This window comes from Acipenser ruthenus, chromosome 5 (assembly GCF_902713425.1).
Source record: "Acipenser ruthenus chromosome 5, fAciRut3.2 maternal haplotype, whole genome shotgun sequence".
Classification (NCBI taxonomy): domain Eukaryota; kingdom Metazoa; phylum Chordata; class Actinopteri; order Acipenseriformes; family Acipenseridae; genus Acipenser; species Acipenser ruthenus.
The window spans coordinates 43,247,874-43,260,256 of NC_081193.1; positions in this window are offsets into that span (position 1 = coordinate 43,247,874).

A 12,383-nucleotide genomic window follows, 5' to 3' on the forward strand; every position below is an offset into this window, starting at 1 on the left:
CAGGGAAGGAGGAAGGGCTGAGAGCAGGTAAGGTGATAGGGGAGGAGGAAGGGCTGAGAGCAGGTACAGTGACGGGGGAGGAGGAAGGGCTGAGAGCAGGTACAGTGACAGGGGAGGAGGAAGGGCTGAGAGCAGGTATAGTGACGGGAGGAGGAAGGACTGAGAGCAGGTACAGTGACAGGGGAGGAAGGGCTGAGAGCAGGTAAGGTGACAAGGGAAATGGTCAGCAAAGACACTCTAAAACCAGTTTGAGTACATGAAGCAAAGTGATTCCACACACATATACTGCAGCATGTAGTTCCTGTTTTTTATTCGGTGAATTTATAAATTGGAAGAAGCTAAAGGGAGGTCCAGCACAGGGTCAAAGGAGCCTATTGAAAATAAAAAATATAAAGGAAAAAAGTGAATGTTTTGGATTATAGAGCAATTGCATATGCAATTCATGAGGTTAAATGTGAACTAGAGACAATTTCTAAATAGAAAACACTTTTGGTTGCATCACATTTACATCATTTTAAATGTTGCTGGTCTTTTACTATGGAGTAGGGGGCTCAAAACAGTAAAAGTTTACCTATGCAGCATAATACTGCCCATTTCTGAAAAATCGATTAATATCTCTGTTTTTTAGTCAGTAAAACCCCAGAGAAAATTGCATTTCCAGTTCCTTCAACGTTCTGAGTTAACAATTAAACAGCCTTTACTTGAAAAGTGTTTTGCCTAAACCCCCAAAGTTAGAAAGAAACTGGTGGTGTTCCAGGCAAACAGATGGTAGTAGCTGTGTACTTTACGTCTGCTTATTTTCTAAACATTTGTTATTTGAAGGAAACTATCTTGTTCAGTGCTCTGAGAAAATGAGGGAAACAATATTATTTAAATTACAAAGTCAGGATGTTCTAGTTTGTGCTCCTGAAAAACTACAATATGAGTAACCCCCCCCCCCCCCCCCCCAGATTAGAAACAACACATTAAATCATGTATAAAGTCTGCAGTCTGTGACCTAACATGCTGGTTTGCATTCCATTGTTAATATCTGACTAATTGTACTTGTTTTTTTTAGGCCTTTTCCAATTCCAAAGCCTGTCGAACCAAGAAGAAGACAGGAATGCCCTCTTCGAGATTGACCTTTGCACCAAGATGGTCTTGTATTCTCTGGCCTGGAATAAATCAAATTGTGTTTCATCTGCTCATATATAATATTGTTTTAAAATGATTTCATTCTTGACGAGCATTCCCTGACACGTTATTTTATTTAGTTATGTATGTAGAATGCCCTGGGAAACATTGTTATTTAAATTAAAAAAATATTTTAGATGTTGAAACTTGTCTTGGCTCATTATGTAAAAATGTATGATTTTAGCTATTCTCTAACAGTATAAAAGGTGCCATAGGCAAACTTTGGCTGTTTTCAGGTCCACGCTCCAGCAACATTTACAATGATGTAAATCTGATATAAAAAACATTATTTTCTTTTCTCCCTATGTCTGTAGTTCACATTTCACACCCCTTTTATTGAGGTACAATCCTTAATGGGCAATATGTATACTGCATTTGTCTTTTGTATTTTAAACACATTTTAATATATATAGATTATTTTTGAGTGCATGAGAAAGTACTTAAAAAGTATATTCATATACCTAAGCTATTTGTATTTTACTGTTTAATGTATGTACAATTGCTTTCCACAAGGCACTTTTATTTTGAAGTTAATGTGCGCTGCTTTTACCGGAAGTTGCTTATTGTTGCCAGCAACTGTTGCTAGCTTCACACAGCCAGTGCAATCAATCCTTATAGTCAAAGGCACAGCAGCATCTGCAAAACGGGCAGCTCAGGGTTTTTCAGCTGGGCGGCGACAGCCACTTAGACTGGCAGCCTGTCCGGCTGAAAAGGCCTGGGGAGCAGTGGTGTAGTCAAGTCGGAACACCGTTCCAGTACTTATTTCTATCGGCAGAACCTTGACTTAAGAATTAACTTAATAACATTTACCGATTTTTTATGAAAATGCTTATATAGCGCCCAGCCGCTCTAATTTCGGTGCCTGGGCATCAATGAAGCAATATATTTATCGTCGGGAAATCAAATTAGTCTTTCCATTGAATATGCACTAGGAACAAAAAAATCAGAGTCCTATTCCCTACATACCAGTTTTGATGGTACACTAACCGACGCATATTTTAAATACAGAGTCAAAACTCCCGCACAATCGTCTGATTCAGTCAGTCGTCCTTGTGATGCAATGAAAAAAAACCTTAGGAACTTATATTACAAACTACAGTACTACTTTAAGAAGGCTAACGATTTTTTTTTTTTTTTTTTTTTTTTTTCAATGCCAACAGTAAAACTGTGGTCATAAACAGGGGTTTAAAGCTGCTTTGTACTGTACATCCGTCACAGAGACCAGGAGATTGGAGTGAACGACTGGCCTTGCTGTCGTTCATTCTGCCCTTGCTTTTAAGAATTTATATACTGTATATAATTACAAAATCATAAATACGTGCTATACATTTATTTAAAATAATAATAATAATAATGATAATAATAATAATAATAATAATAATAATAATAATAATAATAATGAACACGGGTAAGTAATGTTATAAACTATTTGTTTATCTGCTTTGCTTGTCTTTTTCTCAGAACTTACAGGACCAGAACCGCTGTTTTTTTTTTTTTCATCTGATCCAGGAACAAAAAATATTCAGACTGTAATGTACAATTAACTTGTTCAGAACTGTCAGCAGATATTCTTTAGAAATGCATTTTAAAAACAAAAAATACATTTAAGTTTACTGATACAGTTCTTAAATTGGTGATGAATAAATAATAACTAAGCGTTTGTGTGATTTGTAATTTTATTAGATGCAGCGCTCCAGAAAAAAGATGGGAGGAGGTGGTGATATACTAATACTACAGGGCATAGTGGTGATTGAAGTTATGTGCTGGTGATGACATAATTGAAAGGAATAGAAAAAAAAAATCATGATAAAAATAGCCAAAAAATAACTAAACCACCAGAGACAACATTAATCTTTGGCTGGAAAAACGCCAATATGGTAGCACTGGGGGAGTAGCCTAAAAGTTGTACGAGAGACACAAATGCTTCCTCAAGTTCAATTTACAAATAAAACATGAATTTGTATAATTTGTTTTAAAAAAAAATCTATATTTTAATTGCCATCGAGGTACTTTAAGATTTAGGACTACACCACTGCTGGGGAGAACACTGATAGATATGTGTGTGGACTCCCACTGTGCCTTTTCAGCACCACGGTGAAAAGCGATTTTAGTCAGATGATCTGTGGTTTGTATAAAAGTCAAACAAGAGCCAACTTCAGGAAGTCAAAGGTTAAGGATAGAGGGAGCTCAGACTAACAAGCAAATCATTGAGCTGTAGGTTTATCATCAGAAAACCACCTCTGTCAAGAAAACAAATTACATTTGCAAATATAGTAACATTGTTAGAAGTGTGATGAGTTGGTTGATTTGTTTGACAAACCAATCAAGCAGTTGGTTACAGTCATAAAATACAGCTGAACCTAGAATAGCATTCAGAATAGATCAATATCCAAAGTTTCTGTCAAGAGCCTTTGCAAAAAATACAAGTGAAGATAACAGATACATACCTGCTGGTGGCAAAACAAAACTAACATTTAATTGCATGCGTTTTAAGGTAATATGTGCCGGTCCCCAATAGCAGAAGCAGTGTTAAGGAAACTGGCAACAGACAAGAGTGATCTGGATCATGCAAGGTTGTCTGTAAAATTATGTAAATATTTGGAATAAGGTCTAAGAATACCATTAGTCTTCAGTTGTATGTGTACACTTGATTCATTACACGTTATTACCTTTGCACTATAATATTCTGAAACATATGTCTAAAAGTGGTTCCGAAGTGGTTAAAGAAAAGTATTTGTGTGCGTTGTGCTATACTTGTTCTATCTTTTCTTGTAGTGGAGGATAGACAGTGCAGCAACATCAGCTTTTGAAATAGGAAAAACCCCCTTGACCATTGAGGAAAGGCCTGCATGAGGAAGCATGGTATAAACATGAGTCGTATTGCCAGGCAGGTACTGTACATTTTTCTTTTCTACCTTTATTAGCTGTAGTCTTGTGGTATGCTCAACTAGCCTCTGAAGCGGAACAGCGAGGATGGGGAGTCCGGGTTTACCCAGTGGAGGTGGGTTGTCGAGGATTTGTGGCACACTACAACCCGGTTTCTCAGAGACATTGCTCAGTGGCCAAGAGTTGCGTCGCACAGTGAAGAACGTATCTGAAGCAGCAGAGAGGAGCAGCAACTGGCTGTGGTTGAGACGGAAGGAGTCTGGCTGGGGATCTCATGCACAATAGAAAGAAAGAAACCCTGATGTACGGGTAAGTAAGCTGGGCTGAGTTGAGTGGGGGACGGAGTGGGGTGATGCTGGGACGCCAGAATCACGGTCAAGCCCTCTTGAGGTGTCATGGGCTAGTCGACGAAACACCAAGGATGGAAGGTGCCCACTTGATGACCCCAGAGATGTACCCTACTTCGCTCAATCCATACGGTTGTCATGCTGATGCGCTGGGGAGACCACACTGTGGTTGATCCCCGAAGCCAGCATTGCAGCCGTTGTGTGTGCTGATGCACCAGGGAGGCAAATAAGCTGATCCCTGGAGCCACCATTGCATTTCAGCCATCAACACCAGACAGAAGGATATCTACATCATCATATGGAAGGAAACGCAAATGGACAGAAACACAGGTGGATCACATTCGTTTACTGTAAAGCTACGTCTTAGTTGGTGCTTATCTTGACGAGAGCCAAGTTCAAATCAGCATGGTTTTAACATCTACTCTCGTGTAATGGAAATCATGTTTCAGTGGGTTAGAGACAGTGGTGCTGTTTCTGACTGGAATGAGAGGTATTCTCTGGATGCACGGACACTGGCCTGCCTTAGAAACCACGGTGTTGAGACAGACCACAGGGCAAGTTAAGTAGACAACATTGATATTCACTTGCATTTTTTTTAAATATGCTAATGAAAGATCAGATAAAATTGATACTTGATATTATCAATCAATCTTTATTTTATATAGCAACTTTCATAGTGGACCACCATCACAAAGAGCTTTACAAGATGCAGTAACAAGAAAATCCATAATACTTTAAATACAGAGAAATACATAATACATGATATGCAGTCAAAAACAATGCATAATACAATACAGTGAAACATGCATAATACATGAAATATAGTAAAAAAAAACAAAAAAAAACAATGCATAACACATTAAATACAGTGAAAAATGCATAATATATGCATAATATATAATATATATAGTAGCACATTACATGAAATAGTAGCAACAACACAGCAGCTAATAGCAGATATCAGGCTTAAAGATCATGGAAAGCAAGAGAGAACAAGTGGGTCTTGAGAGTTGATTTAAAGCGAGCGACGGTGGGAGCATCACGCACCAAAGCTGGGAGAGAGTTCCAAAGTGTGGTGCACTTTTGCTTGGGCATAACAAACAGGCCAGAGTCGGAGGACCTCAGCTTGCGGGCAGGGACATAGCGGGTCACAGGTTGAGGAGGTACTTGGGACCTATGTGATGCAGGGCATTGTAGGTGAGCAGGAGAGTTTTCAAAGTAATCCTGAACTTTACACGTAGCCGTGGGCAAGACAGGGAATGATGTGTTCACATTTTGTACATCTGGTAAGGGTCCTGGCAGCAGCATTCTGAACTAGCAGCAGTCAGTTTATGGTGCGTGCCGAGAGACCACCATGAGTTGCAGTAATCGAGTCGAGAGGAGACAAATGCATGACAAAGTATCTCCGCATCCGGGAGGGAAAGGTAGGGATGGACTTTGGAGATGTTTTGAAGATGGTAGACGGATGATTTGACCACGGAGGAGATGTGGGCTTCAAAGCAGAGGTTGTTGTCAAGAGGTACACCAAGGCTTTGTACTGTGCGGGAAGGCAGCAGCAGACAGTTTCTGAGGTTCAGGGCAGCTATATTGTGATTCTTAAATTGAGTTTTTGATCCTACTAGAAGGAGTTCGGATTTGCTAGTGTTCAACTGAATAAAATTGGCAGACATCAAGGCCTCAATGTCTTCAATGCAAGCCGAGAGCCGGACCATGGCAGAGGGGCTTCCAGGGTCGAGTTTTAAGTAGAGCTGGGTGTCGTCAGCATAAGAGTGCAACATGAGGCTGTGTTAGAGGATAAGGTGACTCAAGGGAAGTATGTAGATATTGAAGAGAAGGAGCCCAAGAACAGATCCTTGGGGGACACCACAAGTGACTGGGTTTGCGACACCACTGCACAAAAGTTATTGTATTTCTTGCTCTTATTGTATTACTTGTATTGTAACACTTGAAATGTATTTGCTTACGATTGTAAGTTGCCCTGGATAAGGGCGTCTGCTAAGAAATAAATAATAATAATAATAATCCAGCATAGAAAACAGACTGCATGCGTCCGGATAGGTAAGAGGACAACCAGGAGATCCCAGCATATTTTTGAATGCCGTCAAGAGCAATGCCATGATCTATGGTGTCAAAAGCAGCTGTTAGGTCAAGGAGGACAAGCACAGAGGGAGCATCAGCATTAAGCAGGAGATCATTCACCATCCAGAGCAGAGCAGTTTCAGTACTGTGATGCGGCTGGAAGCCAGACTGTAGCGATTCAAGCAGATTGTTATCCGTGAGATGACTGGCTACAACCCTTTTGTGAGATGGGATGGAAATTAGATAAGTCAGCCAGGTCAAGGGAGGGTTTTTTGAGTACCGGCGTAACTCAGGCAAGCTTAAGGGCAGCAGGAACCAAGCTAGAGTCCAGGGACAGGTTGAGAGTGTGCATAATGGAAGGAGCAAGATCAGAAGCACAGAGACGGACAAGGTTTTCTTCCGAAAAAAAGAGGAGAAATCATGACAGGTCAGAGAGGAGGATGAACAGGAGATGGATCTGTTGGTGGCTGGATGTAGGATCTGGTCAATGGGCTTTACCATTTCCCATAGTTAGGACTTCAGAGAAATACTTCACCCTGGCACCGGTAAGCGCACACCTGTAGCTACCGAGATGGTCGGTCCAGATCTTTCTGTGAACCGTTAGTCCAGACGACCTCCACTTGTGCTCAGGCTTGCAGCAGGCAGACTGAAGCAATCAAAGTTCAAGGGTGTGCCATGGGCAGTTTCGATCTTTCTTGACGGTTCTGGTTGTAAGCATGGCAACAGTGTCAATGATATGAGTAAGGGTGGCATTGTAGAGAGTCACTGTATCATCAACTGAGAGTACCAGTTAGAGGGGATGAAGAGACACATTCCCAGAGTTTCAGAGGATTTATCAGTTTCTTGGGACGGAAGGAGATAACAGTATCAGTAGCGAAGGAAGGGGCAGGGTGATTAATATTAGCAGTGATTAAGAAATGGTCAGAGAGAGAGACATCTGAGACGGAGAAATTTGAGGGGTCAAGACCCTTGGTGATTAGCAGATCCAGGGTGTGTCCTCAGGTGTGAGTGGGGACGTTGACAGACTGAGAGAGCTCAAGACAGTCCAGAAGCGTGTTGAAGTCAGTCACTAGGGGGAAGGAAGACAAGTCAACATGAATGTTGAAGTCACCTAGGAGTAGGATTTTGCCCGTAGAAGTGCAAACAAGGGAGAGGAATTCTGAAAACTGGGCAATAAAAGCAGAGTTATTCTTAGGTGGACAGTAGATAACAGCAAGGGTGAGGGACATTGGAGAGGGGAGCTTGATGGAGAGATGCTCAAATGAAGAAAAGGAAGGCAAAGAAAGAACTGAGGAAGTGAGTACAGAATTAGAAATAACAGCAGTGCCCCTGCCTCGGCCAGTGAGGTGAGGTTTGTCAAAGAGGTAATAGCCCTTTGGGGTGGCTAGATGTAGTGAGTGCATGTCATTTACAGAGTGCCAGGTTTCAAAACTGGTATCAGTTATAAGTTCACTGAGAAGCAGAGATTTGTTAGTCAGAGAACGACAATTGAAAAGGGAAATTTTCAAATTTGTAGCAGGTAGCATTGGGGAAGCAGATACTTACCAGTGTTCATTCTGGGAGCGGAGAAAGAGTGAGCCCACTTTGTCCAGGGGATCCAGACATTAGGTGACAAAGTAGGAATGATGCCTATAGTAGCCATTGGGAGGGATTTGGAAATTTCCTCGCTCCACCTGGCCTCGCTCTGACTGCCACAGCTCAGACTGCCCTTGGACAAGTGGTTCTTTGACTGGCTGGCGCTTAAAACGGCTGGTGTTCTAAGACACTGTTCACCAATTTATACTGTCCTGCAGGTCTAGAGCTGATCCAGTTTACACGCTATCAAAATTAACTTCAATCAACCACAGCTCTGAACACTAGGAAATTAATTACTTCAACCAGCTGATGTAGTTGCCTCAGTAAACAAGCATTCAAAAGCTACTTACCAATCGCTATTTTCATCCTTCCGACTGCAACCAGCAACAGAACCGCGTACTAAGCAGCTCAGTCGCTAGAATAAACAATTAATAATAATAATATGTTTACATTTTTGTATGTTATGGAATTAGAAACTTCTCAAAACAGGAATGGTTTGTTTAAGACTTGAGGTAAAGGTTGCTTGTTTTGGGAACAGAACAACACCCTGTTCTAACATGTTTGTAATGTACAGGGTATATAGTATGTACTGTGGAGAGTAACAGACAATATAAAATATGTAACCGAACATATTTAAAGGCGGAATCAGCAACCAATTTCCTGACAGAATCTTAGACAAGTGTTAATTGAAATGAATCTGTGCATTGAGAACACTTCATTATTCAGTATCAACTTTACAGAAGCCTTCAACAACAACTGAAAGGAAACATTTACATATCATTATACATATCAATATAATATATACTTTTTAAATTGGGCTCCGTGCTGATTGGAGTGTATGTATACAGTACTGACACAAATTATCAAAAACAAAAAAATATTTACACAATGACTGGGGGTGGGGAATGTATTTGTCCATTTTTCCTTTTCCTTACCCCTTACTTACTAAATATATTGGTATCCCTGAATAGATGTTTTTGTTGCCGGGATAGCCTCAGTCAGATGACTTGCCCACCCCCAGTCTTGCTGTAAATAATTTATTGTTTCCATAATCTGTGTATACACACACACACACACACACTCACACACACACACACACACACACAGAGTAGACACCGCTTATTAACAACCTCTCGGTTCCCAGCAAAAAGTTGTCATTAACCGGAAGTTGCCAATAAGCGAAAAGCCTCCATTTTCTAGTGTATTTATATGGAATGATATATACTGTAGTTGTACAAATATGGCACTGATACATGTGTTTGAAATGTTACAGTGTTCAAAAATTAACATGAGAAACATGAAATACCCGCTGTAAATCCATCTCAATTTTGTATGCAGTTTCGTAGCCAGTTTCAAAGCCATGATTCTGTCTTAGTCCACCAGAAATACGCAGTTGTGAAGTCAGTGTGTTATAAAAGCTCATGCAAGTGCGCTCTGTAGCACTGGCAACTAGTAATAAAGTTGTCAGTAAGCAGCATGCAGTTGCTAATATCAGATTTCAGAGGAGGCTATGTGGTCCAGTGGTTAAAGAAAAGGTCTTGTAACCAGGAGGTTACAAGTGTCAGCCACTGACTCATTGTGTGACCCTGAGCAAGTCACTTAACCTCCTTGGTCTCCGTCTTTCGGGTGAGACGTAATTGTAAGTGACTCTGCAGCTGATGCATAGTTCACACACCCTAGTCTCTGTAAGTCACCTTGGATAAAGGCATCTGCTAAATAAACAAATAATAAAATAATAATTCCATTAACATTAAAGTCTATGGGATGGGATTGGTTCCTGCGTGAACGTGGCCAATGATCATTTTGACTGAAACTCCTGGGGCAAAAGCATAGGCGCCTAACTTTGTTAAGCAGTAGGGGGGCAAACTGAAGGACTAACTGCTGAGCGTAGAGAAGCAGATGTTTATTTTATTTTACAATTAAGAAGCTCTAAGTAACCAAGCAAACCTTGCTGTTGTAAAGTTACAGTTTCAGTAATTGCAAACCTACAAAATTGGGCAGGTGTTTCAGCATAAAATGTACAACATGTACTTACTAAGCACGCATTAAATACAAATACATGTAAGTCTCTGCACAGTGCTACACCTGAAATTCCAACATGTAGTTTAAGGAATTGTGTTAAACAAAGAAAAGCAAGTACTGTTCTTTAGAAGGTAATTATTCCCCAAGTAAGGCATTTCAAAATACTTGCCATGTCAAAAGCACTGTTTTAGTATATAAAAAAAACTTCAGTCTGAAACAAATGCAAAGAGATGTTTTTTTTTTGACAAATAGAACAATTTCAACAGTATAAACTTAGCTGCATGAAGGACCAGTCAGCAGTTATTTCTTGTTTTATACCATTAAAATGGTCTTATTGCTCTAAGAAATTGTGTCTTTGCCTTTGAGTTTGCTTCTAAATATGGTCCATTGAGTTAGAAGGCAAAACAATAATGTAAAACAACAATGTAACTGCTGCTAGTGCAACAAGTCATTTCTTGCTAGTTATAAAATATTTATATTTTTTGCTTTACTATTCAGGCAAGTTTTACACTTGCTTCGGATCGGGTAAATTATTTATATCTTTAACCAGGGCTGACAGTGCGCAGAATGGCAGGGAGAATATAAGCAAACAGTTTAATTACCTTACGATTCAGGTGTGTGCCTTAAAGAAAGATTAAACTATTGTTATTATTTACACACAAATAAGATTACATGACTTGAAAAACGTCTTAAGCAAATTCCTACTTTGTTTGCTTAAATGAGTAGTACACAACAAGCTTCAATATGAACTCAACTATCTACTCTCCTCCCTCCCCTCTCTGTCTACCCCAACTGTCCTGTTGGGTGACTTCAACATCCATCTCTCCAACCCCAGCCACTCTGCTGGATTCCTCCCTCTCCTTCACTCCTTTGACTTCTGTCTCTCTCCATCCCCTCCTACCCACAAAGCTGGCCGTCAACTGGACCTCACCTTCTCCAGGGCCTGCTGCCCCTCCATCCTCTCTGTCACCCCCCTTGACCTCTCTGATCACTATTTCATCTCTTTTTCTCTGTCTCTCCCCCCTCTCCCTGCTCCTCCTACCCCCACTGTCGCCTCTCGCCGTAACCTCCGATCTCTCTCCCCCTCTGTCCTTGCCGCCACTGCTCTCTCTCACCTCCCTCCTATCGACTCCTTTTCACAACTCTCCATAGACTCTGCTACCTCCACCCTCTTCTCCTCCCTCACCTCCTCCCTCGACTCCCTCTGTCCCCTCACCTCCCGACCTGCTCGCCCCTCCCCTCCCCATCCCTGGCTCTCCTCTGTGCTCCGCTTGGCAAGAATCACACTGCGATCTGCTGAAAAGAAATGGAAGAGAACCAAACTCCCTGCTGCCCTAGACCTTTACCGAACTCTCCTCTCCTCCTTCTCCTCTACTCTCTCCTCTGCTAAATGTACTTATTTCCAATCTGTAATCCAAGCCTCCACGAACAATCCACGTAAACTATTCTCTACCTTCTCCTCCCTCCTAAACCCTCCCCCCTCCTCCTCCCTTCTCTGTCTCCCCTGATGACTTTGCCTCCTTCTTCTCTTCTAAAATCTCAGATATCCGCAAACTCTTTAACACCTCTCCCTCACCTGCACCCCCTCCTGCTCCAACCCCTACACCCACTGCATCCCCTACTAACTCGCCCTCCTTCTCCACCTTCTTGCTCTTCTCAGACTCTGACCTCTCCTCCCTGCTCCAGGGTCACAAACCCACCACATGTGCCTTGGACCCCCTCCCCACTCACCTCTTTCAAGCTGCTGCTCCTGCTCTACTTCCCTTCATCTCCTCCCTTCTCAACACCTCTCTACTTTCTGGTCTCTTTCCCTCTGCCTTCAAAAAAGCCTCTATCACTCCCCTCCTCAAAAAACCTACCCTCGACCCCACCTCCCTCCAGAGCTACCGTCCTGTCTCCCTCCTACCCTTCCTCTCCAAAACCCTCGAGCGGACTGTACACCGCCAGCTCTCTGCTTTCCTGTCCAACCACTCTCTGCTCGACCCTCTCCAATCTGGCTTCCGCTCTGCTCACTCCACTGAAACCGCCCTCCTGTCTGTCACCAACTCACTTAAGTCTGCCCCAGCTGCCTCTCTCTCCTCTGTCCTAATTCTCTGTCCCGACCTCTCTGCTGCCTTTGACACTGTTGATCACTCTATTCTACTGTCATCTCTCATTGACCTGGGGATCTCTGGCACTGCTCTGGCCTGGTTCTCCTCCTACCTCTCCAACCGCACTTACCAGGTAACCTGGCGTGGAGCAACCTCCACACCTCACCCTCTCTTAACAGGAGTCCCCCAAGGGTCAGTTTTGGGTCCTCTC